The sequence below is a fragment of the Symphalangus syndactylus genome, chromosome 1 (assembly GCF_028878055.3).
Source record: "Symphalangus syndactylus isolate Jambi chromosome 1, NHGRI_mSymSyn1-v2.1_pri, whole genome shotgun sequence".
NCBI lineage: Eukaryota > Metazoa > Chordata > Mammalia > Primates > Hylobatidae > Symphalangus > Symphalangus syndactylus.
This window is the reverse complement of record NC_072423.2, coordinates 153,623,372-153,642,422: the sequence shown is the minus strand read 5'-3', so window position 1 is coordinate 153,642,422 and position 19,051 is coordinate 153,623,372. Positions and strand designations below refer to the sequence as shown.

Below are 19,051 nucleotides of genomic sequence, written 5' to 3'. Positions count from 1 at the left end.
AATCTCAACCGTTCTTTTTTTCCCATTAAATAGGTTTTACCTGTTTATTTTGTTCCTTGTTAGATTTCAAGATAAACTGTGTTAAACTGAAATTTGGAATGTAACATGGCTTTTTTTTTTTTTTTTTTTTTTTGAGATGGAGTCTCGCTCTGTCACCCAGGCTGGAGTGCAATGGCACAATCTCAGCTTACTGCAACCTCCGCCTCCCGGGTTCAAGCAATTCTCCTGCCTCAGCCTCCCAGATAGTTGGGACTACAGGCGCATGCTGCATATTTTTATGTATAAGGACATGTTAAGGTATTAGATTCTATTAAGCACAAAATTGTTTCTATTTCCTAAAGAAAAAAAAATCTTGTAATTGAATATTAATGTTGAAAAAAGGAAAGTTTAGAGGAAATATCTTTCAGCAGCTAATGACTGAAGCAATGCCTCTACTGGAATGGAGAACAGTAAGGTCTGGGCCTGACATTTTTATGTTTTCACGTGACAGCCAGCCTACGTGCTATTTCTGTAGTGAGGAAAATGGTTTGAAACTCAGATGTGTCTCATGTCCCTAATGACTTTCTTTTTAGTTTTAAATTTGAAGTAGCACTTGCAGGTAATGTCCTATCTGGGCAGCCCTGCAGACAGGACCATCAGTCGATGAGAGCTGTCAGTCATGAGTTCTGAGTAATGTGAAGGTGCCGGGTAGAAGGTACAAAGGCGAGAAAGGTGGGAAAGCTTGGAGCCTGTGCGAAGAGCAGCACGGCCTTGGTGTGGCCCGGGGATGGATGGGGAACCGCGAGGAGAGAGATACTGACTTCGGCCGTGGCCACAGGCTCTGGGGTTAGACTGTTCTCATCTTTGGTCTTCTGTAGGTTCATTGTGACTGTTGTACCAGAGTGTTGTTTTTATCGTTCACTTACTTGAGAGTCACAGGCCTTCCTGTCTTTGATCTGTTCTGGAAACTTCTCTGCTGTGATTTCTTCTGCCTGTTTTCTCATGCCTCCATTGCTGGGAACGCAATCTCATGTGCAATCCTTTGCTTCTATAGCCCATGTCTCATGATTTTCCTCTATTTCTTTTCTCTTGTATCTCCTTATGTCATTCTGGATGTCTTCTATTGATTTCTTTTCCATTGCACCTTTTGACTCTTTTTAAGTCTATTCTGATGCTAAATCCACATATTGAGTTTTAACATGTATTATGTTTCAGTCCTTGTTATTCCATTTTATTTTAATTATTTTTTATAGAGATGGGGTCTCTCCACATTGGCCAGGCTGGTCTCAAACCCCTGGTCTCAAACAATCCTCCTACCTCAGCCTCCCAGAGTACTGGGATTACAGGCGGGAGCCTTCATGCCCTCTATTTGATTTATAAAAACCATTTCCAGTTCTCTGCCAAAATTATTAATCCTGTCTTTTATTTATTTGAACATATTACGCATATTTCTTTTGAAATAACTCCCTTTTCTGGCTCCCCTTAATTTCTGTTTTTCTTGTCTGTTGTTTTCAATCATATGTTCTGTATCAATATGTCTGGTTAGTTTGTCTTTCTCTTCCTAGCAGAGACTGAGATGATCTGGAGCTGGGGTTCTGTCTCTGTGAGGCTGGCTGTCCCCAGGGAGTGTGGGCTTCTGACGCTGGTTCACCTCTTCTTCCATGGGTTTCTTCTTCCATGACTCACTGACTTAGTAGCTGGGCAACGTCTGCAAATAGCTGGGGCTTGTTTGTTTGTTTGCATCTTGTCCAGATTTTCTGAGGGCTCACAGTGAGGAGGCTATTTCAAACCACTTAGTCCACCATTCCTGGAGATGATGGGTGAATTTTAATGGCCACTTAACTTTTCTAAATAGAGTTTTGGTGTGAATCCTTCTCTGAGAAGAGAGCAGTAAGAGGCCAAGTCAAGAGAAACGATTTTTGAGATGAACACGTAGGTCAGTTTGTAAAAGACACACTAAACACCTATAATGACATTAATTCACTTTCTCTTAAAGAGTGAAAAAAAATATGATTCCATGAAGAATTATAGAATCTCAGAGCTATAACTTCCTTTTTTTTTTTTTTTGGTGTAATGCCCATTTTTAATGGCAAAAATCACTCTATAAATTAGTCAGAAAAAGAGTCTGTTTTTTTTTTTAGACTTATTTTAAATATACTTGTTTCAAATTTGTTGAGACTTTTTTTTTTTTTTTTTAGATGGATTCTCGCTTTGTTGTCCAGGCTGGGGTGCAGTGGCCCAATCTTGGCTCACCACAACCCCCACCCCGCCAGGTTCAAGTGATTCTTGTGTCTCAGCCTCCTGAGTAGCTGGGATTGTAGGTACCCACTACCATGCCCGGCTAATTTTTCTATTTTTTTTTTTTTTTTTTAGTAGAGACAGGGTTTTGCCATGTTGGCCAGGATGGTTTTGAACTCCTGACCCCAAGTGATCTGCCCGCCTCAGCCTCCCAAAGTGTTGGGATTACAGGCGTGAGCCACCACACCCGGCCTGTTAAGACTTTATTTTGAGGATCCAGTTAAGTAGTTTTATTACCTCTGTAATCTTAGCTTGCAGCATGTAGGTCATTGACACTGATAGTTATACATCTTTTCAGAGGGAGAAATAGAAAATATTATGACGAATTTTGACCTGTTTTCTTTGTTACTTGTTGAATATCGTCAGACACAGAACCCAAAGAAGCTATGTATGGATACCAGCACTCTGGTAGAAATACATGAATATATTTTTTTCTCCAAGTATTTGGTTAATTCTACTACTTCTGGATCTTGCTGTTTGAAATATTGATTATTATCCTCAGCAAAATTTTTAATGCGAGTTATCAACAGGATAGCTTTTTGTAAGTGGCTAAGTTTTAGAATCTCATTTTGGAGCCATCTCTGCCAATCCAGCTTGTTGCATGTGAAGGCAAGCTGTGGGTCAGAGCACAGAAATGTTTACAGAGGCTTTCTTAAGCCTGGAGGCCTGGAGAGATATGAAGGAACAAATAGAGCATACTTATTTTGATAGTGGTTTAAAAAAATTAAAGAATTACACACCAGATAGAATACTTAAATTCCTAAAAGTTTCTCAAATAGGGTGCAAAACAAATAAGTAATAGCTTGCATATGCTCTGATAGTTGCTTGTTCTTACATCTTTGCTAGAATATGAGCCCATAAGGACATAGTCTATATCCTGTTAGTCTCTTAATACTCAGCAGGATATAGCATCACAAACAAAATAAGTGCTCAGTAAATATTTTCTGAGTAAATAAGAGATGCATTAATTTCCCTTTTACTTTTTCAGTGAACATGTTTAAAACATTTCTGGTGCTCTTAACCATCACTCAGTAATGACAGAATCATCATCATGTACTTCACTTATTTTTGAATATTCTTCCTAAACTTGAGAGACGGTCTTCTTTCAGTAAAAGATGGATTCTCTTCTCCAAGGTTGTGCATGGCAATGCAGTGTTGCTAAAGCGTTGCCCCCAGAGCCAGATGCCTGGTTTCAATCCCAGCTCTGCTACTCACCTGCTGTGTGGGTTCCATGGTGTTGAACAAATTACTTAATATCTGTGCCTCTACTTCTTTGCGTATAAAACAGGGATAATATTAATAATAGTACCAGTCTCCTCAGAGGGTTTGTGCTAATTAATTGAGTTGAAACATGCAAAGAGTTTAAGATAGTACCTGATATATAGAAGTGCTCAAAAAATGTTAGCTATTTTCTTCAGCATAAACTTGGGTGAAGGTCATGTCTGCATATTGACTGTGCTTTGTTTTGCAGCTATAACTTGAAGTAGAGTAGGGCTCTCTCACCTGCCTCCTCTTTTCCCACTCCCAGAGACCACCATGTGTCTTTAATGAAAATGACCCTCAAAATTCCGGGACAGTCCACACTGTGTCTCTTGTTGGACTTACTGACCACAGGCATGCCAGGGCCAAAATAGAGTCTTGGGCATGGGGTGAGGATAGGAATATAGCCTTTTCTGAAAGCTGCTCCAGTGCTTCTGAGCTGACGGTCATCCTCTCATTGAGAACCTTTGTTTTGGGGGTGAGATGTAGGCCATTAGCATGAAATTGTGGTCTCTTTGTTTTGGGGGTGAGATGTGGGCCATTAGCATGAAATTGTGGTCTGTTTTGGTGGTGAGATGTAGGCCATTAGCATGAAATTGTGGTCTGTCATCTCACCCAGGAGGCAGAAGACTGAGTTCTGCGGTCAAAAATGCCTGCCTGGGGGATCTGCTTCCTCAGTTTTCGAGAGATGCTTTCCTCATCTCCAGTATTAGAACCTTCCTGAAAGAACGTGAGATCTTTGGGAGTTGTGACAGGGTACTCACAGCTGTCATTATTGAGCATTGTGACCTCTTTTTAGACTGAGTTTTCTATTTCTCAGTCATATGGAGATGCTGAAAAGAAAGGATATTTCAGAGAGCTCCAATCCTGTCTTTATTGCGGAGGCAGTAGATTGGGAATTACAGCTCATTTGGGTCTGGCTTCCCCAGAGAAGGAGCCTTGCAGTGGAAAGAAGGTAAAAGGGTCCCAGTGGTGGGAATAAAAAGAGTACTAGATGCCCAGAGGGTGGGAAAGGCCTAGCCCAGATGCAGTGTGGCCAGGCCAGCTAGGGGCAGGAGGAAAGAGAGCTGCAGGGACACAGATGCCTTGCTGAGCAGAGAAAATAGAATACTTGAGCCACTTTTCATGTAAAATGCAGTCTTTTCCTGCCGTTTCCTGTCCTTGAAGTAAAAGGTTCTGGAATGAGTACTTCACTGCTGTAATGGAGACACTAATATTTTATGAATGCAGTTTTACAATTTGCAGTAATGCCAGGCCTTTGGCTGTTTTCCATTAGACGGTGCACTCGGCTGGAAGCATATACTCTTGTAGCTTTGATTTTAAATTTAACTTTCAAGTTGAAAGAGCAGTGACTCATCCAAAGGACAGGTGATATTTATTTATTTTTTCTAGCAAATGCAGCACGGGTATGTTGTTATCACACGTTTAGGGGAATTGCCACACTTCCTCGAGGATGACACCCTTTGTAAATATCAATGTAAATCATTTCCATTGTTCAGACCCGCTGTACGCAGAAAGATAGGGCCTTTAGTGCCGAGCAGCCGGCCGGTGAGCTCTGTAAGATCGAAGGTGCCCTTGGTTTCCAACACAGCTGTTTCGGTGATCTGTAATTGCTTTGATAAATCACTTTTGGCAGAGTGTACCCAGAGCTGGCAGTGACGGGGATGTGCTCGTTGTAACAGGTGTGGGGTCCATCAGCAGATGTTGCTTGATGAAGCCATTTAAAAAACAGCTGCCTCTTGATAGCCTAACAGTTGCTTTCAACTCCCATTAGCACGTTGTTTTTTTCTTGTTATGTGTGAGAGAAAATATTTCTACAGAAAACATTAAATAGGATCTTCAAAGAACTCCATCTTTTTAAAAATGTGTTTTCTTTGTTCAATAACTGATTTTGCATGCATTATAAATGTGTGGTTCAGAAAATGTCAAATGTGTTTTGGAGTGGATGTGGTAGAAATGAGGACCAGCCAGGGTTGATCTCCTGTGCCTCAGTGGTCGTCTTTGGCCATGTAAAGGTAGAGGCCAGAGATGGAGGACATTTCCCACTGGGAGACCCACAGGTGCTGAGAGAGGAGGTAGCCAAAGAAGTCTATTTAAGATCTGCTGCATTGGCCAGGTGTGGTGGCTCACGCCTATAATCCCAGCATTTTGGGAGGCCAAGGCAGGTGGAACACCTGAGGTCAGGAGTTTGAGACCGGCCTGGCCAACATGGCAAAACCCTGTCTCTACTAAACATACAAAAAATTAGCTGGGTGTGGTGGTGCACATCTGTACTCCCAGCTACTAGGGAGGCTGAGGCAGGAGAATCACTTGAACCCAGGAGGTGGAGGTTGCAGTGAGCCAAGATCGTGCCACTGCACTCCAGCCTGGGCGACAGAGCGAGATTCCATCTCAGAAAAAAAAAAGAAAAGTTCTGCGGGTAGGCATTCTATGCACTGAGCAAAGGAGAGATGTGTAGGCCCAATTTAAATAGTTAGAGCTGCTAGCTCCTAAGGTCTAGCTTACTACATGCACCATTTTAGGGGAGTCAGCTTAATGATAGTAAACTGTGCTAAATTGGTCTAGAAATATCCAATTAATCTGTTTGAGATATTCAGAAACTCAAAATAATAGCTTGCTGAAGTAGCAAACTTGAATCCTTATTTTTATTTTAAAAGGGAGTAAAGGGACTGTAGATAAGTAAAAGGTGCTCTGCAGTGCGCCTCTCTGGTATGAGTCCCTCTCCGGTAGGCAGCGGCCACTTCCCGCGGAGCTGTTCACGCCAAGTGACCCTGCCACCGCGCTGCTCCCACCATCCCATGTCCACCCCGTCCTCGGACGCCTGGTCTCAGCACATCACCGGCATTCTCTTCCTCTTACCAGTAATTACTTTGAGACTGTGACTCACTTCTGTCCAACAAGATGTGAAGGGAAGTCTTCCTGGGAGGTTTCTGGAAAGTGTTCGCTTACTTGTGATAGCCCTGGGAAGAAATGCTCCCCGGGTCCTCAGAGCTTTGTTGGGGCTGGACGCATCTCCTGGAACTGCGACAGCGGAGGAGGAAGCCAAGAGAGTGAACCAAAGAAAGGAAGGGCGGAGGGCGGGGGAGGCCTGCATACCTTACGGCTTATTTCCACTGACATCAGAGACTCATGTTAACAAGGAGTAAGTGGCTTCATTTGTTATGCTCCTCAGACACGGGGTAAGGTGGGCACACAGAAATGCACAGCTGTAGGTATTTGTCCTGAAGGCCAGAATTTACTTTAAATGTGAGTTGTTTTCCCAGGAAAGTTTTATGTCTGTTCTCTTGAGGAACAATTATTTCCTCCCCAATTTAATCTGTCTATCCGTCCATCCATCCATCCATCCATCCATTCGTCTGATACAGAGCCTCGCTGTGTCGCCCAGGCTGGAGTGCAGTGGCGCTATCTCAGCTCACTGCAACCTCTGCCTCCCCAGTTCAAGTGATTCTTGTGCCTCAGCCGCCCGAATAGCTGGGACTACAGGCCCGCGCCACTACGCCTGGCTAATTTTTGTATTTTTTTTTTTTTTTTTTTTCTGAGACAGAGTCTTGCTCTATCGCCAGGCTGGAGTGCAGTTGCGCGATCTCGGCTCACTGCAACCTCTGCCCCCCGGGTTCAAGTGATTCTCCTGCCTCAGCCTTCTGAGTAGCTGGTACCATCAAGTTTGGCTAATTTTTTTTTTTTTTTTTTTTTTTTTTGAGACGGAGTCTTGGAGTCTCGCTCTGTTGCTCAGGCTGGAGTGCAGTGGTGCCATCTCGGCTCACTGCAACCTCTGCCTCCTGGGTTCAAGCGATTCTCCTGCCTCAACCTCCTGGGTAGCTGGGACTACAGGCCCGTGCCACCACACCTGGCTAAGTTTTTGTATTTTTAGTAGAAACGAGGTTTCACTGTATTAGCCAGGATGGTCTCAATCTCCTGACCTCATGATCCGCCCGCCTCGGTCTCCCAAAGTGCTGGGATTACAGGCGTGAGCCACCGCGCCCAGCCCTTTTTTTGTGTTTTAGTAGAGACGGGGTTTCGCCGTGTTGGCCAGGATGGTCTGATCTCCTGACCTCGTGATTGTCTCACCTCGGCCTCTCAAAGTGTTGGGATTACAGGCGTAAGCCACCACGCCCGGCCTGATTTTTGTACTTTCGGTACAGACAGGGTTTCACCATGTTGGCCAGGTTGATCTCAAACTCGTGACTCAAGTGATCCACCCACCTTGGCCTCCCAAAGTGCTGGGATTACAGGCTTGAGCCACTGCGCCTGGCCCTCAATTATATTTTTTTTTTTTGCCTTTCCTTACGTCTTTAACTTCACACTTTTAAAAAAAGTTATTGCCTTCCAAATAATATTTAGGAATATAAATTATTTGATATTAATCCAGGGTAGTTTTGATTTGTTTTTAAAAAAGGGGAATAAAAACATGATTATTCAGAAGGGGTTAAATAGAATGACAAAAACTGCAATTCAGAATTAATGAGGTGTTATAATAGAGTTTGCTAAAAAAATTATGAGGCATTTAAAATAGGTTTTTGGCATGTCCTTTTGTGACTTTTGGTTATGACTTAAGACTTAGTTTATATATCAATAGTGAGTCTGTACAGGAAAAGATTGTAATATTCGGTGACTGTGAAACCGGAGCAGCTTGGTATGAAGCACTTCTTATTCTGGTCTCCCTTATCAGTGATTTTCAATTTTGAAAACTTTTTTTTTGAAGTTGTGTTGTTTTATTTTTTTGCAGAAATATCTTCTTCTTTTCATTTTAAAGTATATTTGCTATTTATTTGCAATCTAGTTCTCCTCATTAAAAGCAGTACTAAAATCTTATCCCAGAATTTATAGGTTGTGTCTTTTGTCCTTTTTTTGTTTTTGGTATTTTTCTGTCACTTTTCTTCCCCAGGTGAATTTTTTTTTTTTTTTTTTTTTTTTTTTTTTTTTTTTTGAGATGGAGTCTTGCTCTGTCACCCAGGCTGGAGTGCAGTGGCGCGATCTCAGCTCACTGCAAGCTCTGCCTCCCGGGTTCACGCCATTCTCCTGCCTCAGCCTCTCCGAGTAGCTGGGACTACAGGCGCCCGCCACCACGCCCAGCTAATTGTTTTTTTTTTGTATTATTAGTAGAGACGGGGTTTCACTGTGGTCTCGATCTCCTGACCTCATGATCCGCCCGCCTCAGCCTCCCAAAGTGCTGGGATTACAAGCGTGAGCCACCGCACCCGGCCCAGCTGAAGTTGTAACAAAAATGAGGGACCATGGATAGGAAAGTAGGAATCAAACAGTTTACAGGGTTGAAATTGTGGTATAATTCTTTTTTTTCGTTTTGTTTAAAGACAGAGTCTTGCTCTGTTGCCCACGCTGGAGTGCTGTGGCGAGATCATAACTCACTGCTGCCTTCATATCCTGGGCTTAAGTGACCCCTCCAGCCTTGGCCTCATGAGTAGCTGAGACTCCAGGCAGGTGCCACCATGCTCAGCTAATTTTTTTGGTTTGTTTTAGAGATGGGATTTGGCTGTGTTGCCCAGGCTGGTCTTGAACTCTTGGCCTCAAACCATCCACTCACCTGGGTCTGCCAAAGTGCTGGGATTACAGGCGTGAACCACCATGCCTGGCCCATGGAGTAATCCTTGTGGAGTTGGAAGTTAGAGGTGTGTATGTGTTTCTCAAAATAGTAGCACTAGCCAGGAAATCCATGAATTTGCATATTCTTCCCCAAGTTCAGCCCATATGCTTTGGTGAGTTTGGGGTTATACTTAGAGTGGGTAGTATAAGGAGTTTCTGCCCTACACCTTAGCTTAAGCAATTTGAGCACATTGCTTTTTGAGTTCACCACCAAGGATCCAGAGCTCAGAGGCGGTCTTTCCTCTGCAGATAAGAGTGCACCCTGCCTGCACCTCACAGTCTTGGGCTCTGTGGCTTCTCTCCTCCTGCCACTGCCCCTTATTGTGGGTAGGCTGGAATTCCCTATGGTCCTTTGTTTGGGGAAGGGGGATGCTTGGATGTTCCCTGGTGTCATCTGTGCGTGCCCCCTATGCTGTCCTCCCACCTGCCCTGTCCTGCAAGCATGGCCTGCAGCCTTCTCCCACACACCCAGACCCCAGGCTTATTCTTACTCTCCCTGGCCAGCCCCTCTTCTTGGAGAGGAGAAAGGATGATATGAAAATAAGATCTAACGTTGGGCGTCCCCAGTGACTTCCGCAAGGAGCAAGGGGCTGGGTGCATGTGTAGACCCCGTGGGAGCTTTAGTGTTAGATACCGAGTTTGCTAGATGACACATCTTTTCAAATGAGGTGGTGCAGATGTATTGTTTGAACACGTTAGAGACTAATGAACTACTTGGGTGTACATTTTTCTGTGTTTTGTTTTTTTTTTTGCTATGAAAATTAGAAAAAATATTTATCCAAGATAGTAAGTATTAAAAACTGATACTGATGCTGTATGGATCACTATTATTGTATTATTTGAGAGTGTTTGGAAAAGATATCATAGTTTTTAGAAAAACAAAGCAACCTGAATATTAAAAGTCTATGAATTTGTGTAAAAAACATTCCACATAAGGAAAAAAATATATAAGGAAGGACAATGAAATTATGAAACTGTAACTATAAGAAAGCTAAAGGCTGAGCACAGTGGCTCATGCTTGTAATCCCAGCAATTTGGGAGGCTGAGGCAGGAGGATTGCTTGAGGCCAGGAGTTCAAGACCAGCTTGGGCAAAGGAGTGAGGCCTCATCTCTACTAAAAATAATTTTTTTTAAATATTAGTTGGACATGATGGTGGCCACCTGTGGTCCCAGCTACTAGGGAGGCCTGAGAACGTGAATTCGAGGCTGCTCTGAGCCGTGATTGTACCACTGCACTCCAGCCTGGGCTACAGTGAGACCCTGTCTCAATCGTAAAAAAGAAAAAGATTTGAGTCTCAATTTTCTACGTTGAACCCATCTTTAGATCATAGAATGTATAAAATTAAAAATGGAGGAATATCAACATTATTATATTTAATGTTATAGCTTATTACTGTATTTAATAAGCTACTTGTTTAAAGATCTGGGGTCCCTTGGGTCCACAGACTGAGTCTTTCTGAAAGTGCTTTACATGATGTAGTTGCCAGGGATCTAGGTCATATAATATCCTCAGGATGGGATTTGAAGACATTTTTCCAGAATTTATCTTTTGTCATGTTGGATTTTATTTTTAAAAACTTCCTCTATAGCCAAAACTTATATAAATGTATGATTCTGGTAGTACCGTATATATTTAGATGGGCTTATATTGGTCATGAACAAGGTTAATAGTCTTTGTGAATATGTGGGTTATCTCCTTATTTTACTTATTTTTAAGGAAAATTAATTTCACTGTTTACCAAACAACTGATACGTAAACCCGAAAGATTTCAAAGAATGTTTCATTTTTAAAATGTTTCTATTTATTACTAATAAAATGAGTATATCTGTTTAACTTGACCTATCTTTTTTCTTACTAAAACAAAATCAGCTCGACTATTTCCCAAATAATCATCCATTCAATACTCTTTTTCTCTCTCTCTCCCTAATCCCTCATCTGTACTCGTTTAGAACTTTCAGAAGATTCTTTTGTGTAGATACAGTGTTTCATGTTTGTTATTGTTTCTCACTGGTCAGTGGATTATTTCATGTAACCACCTTTTTCATGTTTGCGCTGATTGCCTTTGGATGCGCCTGTGTCCTTTTCCTATTAAGGAAAAGAATCCTGCATGTTTTTTTCTCATTGAATAACAATGTTAAAAACAGAAAAGGGTTGTTTTTCTTCTTTGTAGTAGGCATTCTGTAGTAGATACCTTGTTATACTTAAATTTGTGAGATGTGTCCACACGAATGGAAGAGTAATATATTAATATATTGCTAATAATAAGATAAAGGTCTGAGCTTCCTGGAGCTGTCCGTGTAATAGAATTTGTACTTGTTTTTTCATTTCTGAGATCCTCATACTTTGGGGTTTTTTTGTTTGTTTTTTTTTTTTTTTTTTTTTTTTAAGACAAAGTCTTGCTCTGTCACCCAGGCTGGGGTGCAGTGGCGCGATCTCCGCTCACTTCAACTTCCGCCTCCCGGGTTCAAGCGATTCTCCTACCTCAGCCTCCCGAGTAGCTGGGATTACAGGTTGCCTGCCACCACACCCAGCTAATTTTTGTATTTTCAGGAGAGACAGGGTTTCACCGTGTTGGCCAGGCTAGTCTCGAACTCCTGACCTGAAGTGATTCGCCTGCCTTGGCCTCCCAAAGTGCTGGGATTACAGATGTGAGCCATCATGCGAGTCTCTGGGATCCTCGTACTTTTAACTAAAATATTAAGATATATGCTTTATGCTTTTGCTGCCTCTCATGTTTCGTGAATACAAGTAAACCCATGAGTAACTCATGAATACACATAAACTTCTGGGCCTCCAAACCATGCCCTGCCAGTGGCCATGCCACAGGAATCAGAGGCTGTACTTCACTTTGTGGTTGCTTTATTATTCTACCATTATAAGCTTTAGTAGAAAATGTAAAGAAGGTTGTTAAACTGAAGGAGTGTTGTCTCAAACTGAAGGAGAAAAGTAGTGTTGCTGCTATAAGATGTGTATAAACTAAGTGGTATCTTTTCTACCATCCAATTAGCAATTAGGAAAGTCCTTCTTTGCTCATAGCATTCCAAAAGGAATCATCTTATTCTTTCTGTAAATCTCCTTACAGTGGAGGCTGCTACGGTTTAAGTATTGCAGGTCTTTTTTTTCAGATTTCAGCTGCAGTGCCTATAAATTTGGGGGAATGCCTTTTTTGGGGGGTGCCCAACATACTCAGTGGATCTTGGACCTACCACCAAGTGACCTTCCTTGCTCACCTGTAAGGCTGAGAACTCCATAAGCAAAGTACCAGGCTCGTTTCCCCAAGAGGGCTTCGTAAGCATTGGTGCCATAAAATCAATCTGAGGATTTAGGTGGCTGGTTATTTCTGAGTAAATGAATATCAGTCTCAAATATGACATTCCAGCAAAGGCCATGGTTGCATAGCCACTGTTTTCAGTTATGTCCTGGTAACTAGGAAGATGGATTGTGTTTTAATCTATGCAAATAATTATATTGCCCTGAAAAAAGGGATACTCAATTACAGTTTCACAATTCTGGAGGGATCAGGCAGGGATAATAAGATACCATTTCCAAACGTTTCCTTTCTGTTTATAAAAGCACAGTCGACTGAATTGTTATGAGATACAGACAGAGGGAGAAGAGAAAGGGTTCCTTATGTATCCAGAATATAGAGCGTTAAAATAGCAACAATACTGTAAACAAAAGCCACAGTCCTCCTTCCGTAGTTCATCTGGGCCTAGTCATTAATTTTTGTTCCACTTGGTCTTGGGTTAGCAGTCTCATGAATCCATCTGCTTCTCAATGAGGGTTATAGAAATGCTCTTCCCCTGGTGGGGTCTCAGCATTATTTAGACAATGCTCTAAGAAGCCTGTACCCAAAAGTACCCAGCTTAGTTCTTCTCCACGGGGCTCTAACACAGCCCCCTCTTGGTCAAAGGTAAGTCACTCTGGCCTATAGCTGATTGCAGATGCTGATCAGGGAAGTGTCAGAGAAAAACAGAAATCTGTAGGTGACAAAAGATTTTAAATGGCTATGGTTATCGTATTACTGATAATTTTCAAAACTAAATTTATTGAGAGTTCATTACAAGAGTGTTGGCAACTGATAAGTAAAGTTAGTTATGGTATGCAAAACAGAGTCAACCCAAAAAAGTTCTAGATACAGCATCTAGAAACACCATAATTAACCTTATTTTAAAAGAACTGTGGATGTTACATCTAATTTATAAAAATGGAACAACATAATCTTTACAGAAAAAATCTTCAGTTATAACAAAATAGTCCCAAGACATAATATACAATCAATATGCCAAGCATATAATTAGAATAGACCAAGAATATCACATAAAGAGAGTTAGTTTGGAGGGGAAATAAACGCCTCTATATTAATAACATATATTTAACCTAGAGCTGGCTAAGTATCTTTTTTGATTTGACAACTTGTCCCATATAACTTATCAATAGTAACAAATCAAACACATCTCCTAATTATTTTGAGCATCTATTTTTTATTAAAGTAAAAGCACAAATACTTGTTGTTTTCCAGGTATGTCTGGGGAATCTTAGACAGTTTTTTCTTTTGTTTTGTTTTTTTGAGATGGAGACTCACTCTGTCGCCCAGGCTGGAGTGCAGTGGCCCAATCTTAGCTCACTGCAACCTCCACCTCCTGGATTTCAAGCCATTCTTCTGCCCCAGCCTCCCAAGTAGCTGGGATTACAGATGCCTGCCACCATGCCTGGCTAATTTTTGTATTTTTAGTAGAGATGGGGTTTCGCCATGTTGGCCAGGCTGGTCTCGAACTCCTGACCTCAGGTGATCCACCTGCCTCAGCTTCCCAAAGTGCTGGAATTACAGGGATAAGCCACTGTGTCCAGCCTCAGACAGTTTTAAGTGCAAAATACATCATTTAGAATTTGATTTGGGAAAGGCAGAATATCAAAAATTATCAAGAAATTTTGAATACCTGATTCCAATAGGATCATGTAACTTAGAAACAATATTTGCCTACCTATTTAATCAGTGACTGTAAAAGACTTTAAAAGTAATCACAGAGGTAACCTGACTGTGAAGAACCTTAGCTCTTTCCTAAGAGACAAGATTTCTTGAATACTCAAGGGCAAAATAAAGTCAATATAAACCATTGAAGGTTATTCTCATAAAACACAGAATCTTTGGAATCTAAGCCAGTTATACAGAAAAAAGAATGAGGCTTTATTTTTTTAGGTGAATGTGTTAAACAGTAAACCAAAGAAACAGGCTCATCAATATTGAGCAAACTTTTCTCTTTTTTTTTAAATCTTTAGTCTTTAGTTTTAAGAGATAATCTGGGCCGGGCGCGGTGGCTCACGCCTGTAATCCCAGCATTTTGGGAGGCTGAGGTGGGCGGATCACAGGTTCAGGAGATCGAGACCATCCTGGCTAACACGGTGAAACCTCGTCTCTACTAAAAATACAAAAAATTAGCCGGGCGTGGTGGCGGGCGCCTGTAGTCCCAGCTACTCGGAGAGGCTGAGGCAGGATAATAGCGTGAACCCGGGAGGCGGAGCTTGCAGTCAGCTGAGATTGCGCCACTGCACTCCAGCCTGGGCGACAGAGCGAGATTCCTTCTCAAAAAAAAAAAAAAAAGAGAGATCATCGATCATCTGCATTTTTTCTGTAATAAACTTAAAAGATATCCATCTATTTCTTCAGATTTATTAATTCTTTAGCAGTTTAAGCATTGAAATGACAGTTTTTTGTCTCAATCCTTTTTTTTTTTTTTTTTTTTTGAGATGGAGTCTGTCTCTGTCGCCCAGGCTGGAGTGCAGTAGCATGATCTTGGCTCACTGCAAGCTCCATCTACCAGGTTCACACCATTCTCCTGCCTCAGCCTCCCAAGTAGCTGGGACTATAGGTGCCCACCACCATGCCCGGCTAATTTTTTGTATTTTTAGTAGAGACGAGGTTTCACCGTGTTAGCCAGGGTGGTCTCAATCTCCTGAACCCATGATCCGCCCACCTCAGCCTCCCAAAATGATGGGATTACAGGTGTGAGCCACCGCGCCCAGCTTGTCTCAATCCTTAGCAATGCTATATTTGTTGTATTTCAAATGTTTAGCTTTCTCATGGAGAAAAAGAAACATAGGCATAAGCCTTTATACTATCCGCCTGCTAGTCCTGCAACATGATTTTAATAAAGTGTTACTGATACTTTAACAATTTCTATGACGTCAGCAGAGAGATATCAGCAAGAGTGATTGTAAAGTAGCTAGCCTTATAAGTCAAGAGTTATGATCTTTGATCCGCTGCTCAATCCATTTCAAGATCTGATCTACATTATTTTCTAGCTCTTCTGGTTTATTGCTGGGCAGCTGATGCACAATTTCTTCCTTGTAGGATGCTGTGGCTTCTTCATAAAGAACTTGGATAATCTCACACTGAATATTGTCTTTTAGTTCCTTCTCATTATAACCCCTCATTTCAAGTATTTCCTACAATATGTTGGCATCTGTTCTCAGCACAAAAACTATATGAAACCAGCGTTCAGGGAAGAAATCATAACCGTGGTAATCAACAATAACTCCACATTCTCTTATTTGGTTATCTAACTCATCAGGTACTTTGTCTTCATCTAAAATGGGACAATTATACTCTCCATCGTAGCCATCATACAATTGCGCTTCTCAAGCTAAATCACCCACATTAATGTATTTCAATCCTGATTTTGATTCTTAAGTGTGGTTTTTCCAACCCCTGGTGTACCGGGCTTTCTATGACACTTTTGTATCACAAAGTCCGAGCAAAATGACACTTTAGGACTGAACTCAGGGAGTCTGTGGGGTTAAAACTAATTTCATAATACTGCTAAGATGTTAACATGCAATGGGTTCACCTTGCTATCTGCAAAAAAAAATTGTACCACTGCACTCCAGCTAGGGCAACAGAGCAAGACCCTGTCTCTCAAAAGTAAATAAATAAATAATTTAAAAAATTATTGTTAAAAAAGGTTTGTCAGGTTAATGATTCAATTTGGTTAACCACAAATTTACGTTTTTTCATAGTCTTAAACCTTAAGTAGAAGTAACGTTCACTTATTTGATCAGTAAATCTGTATAGCTTTTGTAAGAACATGTACAAGTAGAATAAGAATGTATAGTCTGGCTGGGCACAGTGGCTCATGCCTATAATCCTAGAACTTTTTGGAGTCCAAGATGGGAGGATTGCCGAGGCCAGGAATTTGAGACCAGCCTCGGTGACATAGTGAGATACCCCATCTTAAAAAATAGGAATAATAATACTTAATGCTGACAGCTCATAGAAGACATGACTATTTTTATTAAACCCCAAATATTCAACTAGTCTCATTTGCCAAAAATTTACCTAAATATGTGAACTTGAATTCTTAAAACATTTATGTTTCTATAGGAATACTTTTTTTATTGCTGTTGAAAGTATTATTGGAAGTTCAGTTTCCTTAATTTCTGGGAATTTTAGGAACATTCAGTTTATAGGTGCCTCTTTATTTCTAAGCCAGTCATAACAGAACGTCCTTAAGAGCTATCATACTCTCATTTGGTAAGACCATCTCATGATGGTTATCCCAGGATGAGAGACAATAGCTGCTTTGAAAGCTCCCCTGCCACACTGGGCGTCCAGTACCAGAGCAGCTAACAACCCTGCCGTAACAGCAAATGCTGGGGAGCAGGGTGCAAGTGTTTACTTGGGTGCCCTTCCCGGGCACTCCTTTTACCTGGTGGACAGCGTGATGCTTTGTTGTCTGGACCGGTATCAGGCATTCCTCGCATGGGAGATGTGCTTATCCTGGCAGACGCCCTTGTGGCTCTTTTCTGACCCCTCTCCAGTTTGTGACTGCCTGACCATCGCTCTGGTGCTCAGAGCCTGCCCTTGTGTTCTTCCCCAGCATCCCGGGGAAAACCCAGGTAGCCTGGGAGAGCCCCTGGTTCTTCAGATGGAATGTGCAAATTCAACACACCACCATGATAGGAAATAAGTTCCAAGATTTATTACTTCCAGATCCTAGAGAGGGAGGGTGCCATGAGTCGGGAGGGCAGTGCTCTTTCCCCAGGTCACCAGAAGAATGAATGAAGTGTCAGGCATAGAGCAAGACAGAGTGGGACCCATGGGTCAACACCTTTATTGGGGCCAGGGCATTGTCCAAGCAGGTTTCCTGCAGGGAGTTTTAGTTGGTGAGTTTAAAACAGGCAGCCATGAGTTTCATGATCACACAGCATTGGAGAGGTGGTCACTTTGGCATACTCCACAGTCCATGTGGGGTGTGGGGTCGGCAGGGAGGCCAGGTGGACTGTCCCTTAGAGAGGTCATCACCAGAAAGAGGAGGTGTATAAGGCAGATCCCTGGATCAACCCCACTGAGGACTGGGGGTGGCAGGTGGAAGCTGTCGAGGGAAACTAAGCCCTCTTTCTGGTATGAGAAGGTTAAACTTATGATCAAAATAGATGGCAAGGCTATATAAAATTGTAACTATTCACTACAGTGGCATTTCTACGGTACAATACAGACATACAAACAGACAGAGATAATTTGTAAGCTTCAATTCTAAAATTTCAGGCCAGGCATGGTGGCTCACACCTGTAATCCCAGCACTTTGGAAGGCCGAGGTGGGTGGATCACCTGAGGTCAGGAGTTGGAGACCAGCCTGGCCAACATGGTAGAGTCCTGTCTCTACTAAAAATACAAAAATTAGCTCGGTGTGGTAGTGGGCACCTGTGATCCTAGCTACTTGGGAGGCTGAGGTAGGAGAATTGCTTGAACCTGGGAGATGGAGGTTGCAGTGAGCCGAGATTGCGCCATTGCGCTCCAGCCTGGGCAAGAAGAGCAAAACTCCATCTCAAAAAAAAAAAAAAAAAAGAAAAAAAAATTCAGTCATGGGCCAAACATAAAAGCAGAAATATAAAATTTTATTCAGATGTCTACTTCCTGATTATATGAAATTCTTAATTGTTTTGAAACCAAAGTAGAAAAGTAGACAAACGAAAAATACTAGCAAATCAGATTCTGTTATCTTTCACCCAGCAGAGACAAGATCTCTATAAACCAGCAGTCCTTCCCCAAATATGTAGTGTAGAAACTGCTTCATGTCTGTCATGTTCATCAACCCTGGGGTCCCTCAAATGCCTTCTGTTCCTTCTCATTTACTTCACATTGACTTTTCAAGACATATTGGTTATACTACACAGTTGGTTACATTTGAAGTATTTCATGCATATTACAAAAGTATATGAATAATGTGAATTCATTTTTGTTTGTATATGCATGCATACACATACACACGCACTCCTATAGAGTGAACATTTGGCTGAATATACTGCCAAATTGTTAAATAGTCATTTCTAGCTGGTGGAATTACAGGAAATTTGTATTTCTGATTATATATTTCTATAGCATTTAAATTTTTTGCAACTCAGCGTGCATCTTAGATAAGCAAAAAAAAATTAAACATTTTGTTTAAAATTTTTTTTCAGTTCCAGTTAATAGCAGATGTTGACAGAACAAATAAGTTCTCTTATCCATGCTTCTGTGTGTGGGGGGTTCACTTGACAGGTGCAACAGAAGCACAGGCATTATTGTGCACATGTGTCTGAAATGAGAATGAGGTTGCCTAGAAGTCTTGAGAAGAGTGGCTGACGAGTCTACACAATCACCCTTCTTACCCTTTGTCACTTTGAAGTGTGTAAAGATGTTGACACACTTGGAGGTCTGCTGGCTAACTGGTAGAACAGATTCCTGGGAGAAATTGTTTTTTTGCTCTTGTACCTCATGTTTGGATTATTTTGGATTGCTTTGGGGATAGTATCTGAGTTTCTATCTCTTGGGCTGTTTTTTCCAGGAATATAAAGTTTTTTTTCTTTGATATATGCTTAAATGTTTATTTTCAAGTGATGTAACTTTTCAAAAAAATTATTAAAGTTTATTTC

At 41.6% G+C, this 19,051-nt stretch overlaps 1 protein-coding gene and 1 pseudogene across 15 annotated transcripts in view; one reads left to right on the top strand and one right to left on the bottom strand.

The window, feature by feature from the left end:
• MCPH1 (microcephalin 1) overlaps nt 1–19,051 on the top strand; it is a 243,065-nt gene that overhangs the window by 55,118 nt on the left and 168,896 nt on the right. The gene's annotated exons all lie outside the window — the stretch shown is intronic.
• Nucleotides 15,288–18,895, bottom strand: LOC129491328 (adenylate kinase isoenzyme 6-like; annotated as a pseudogene).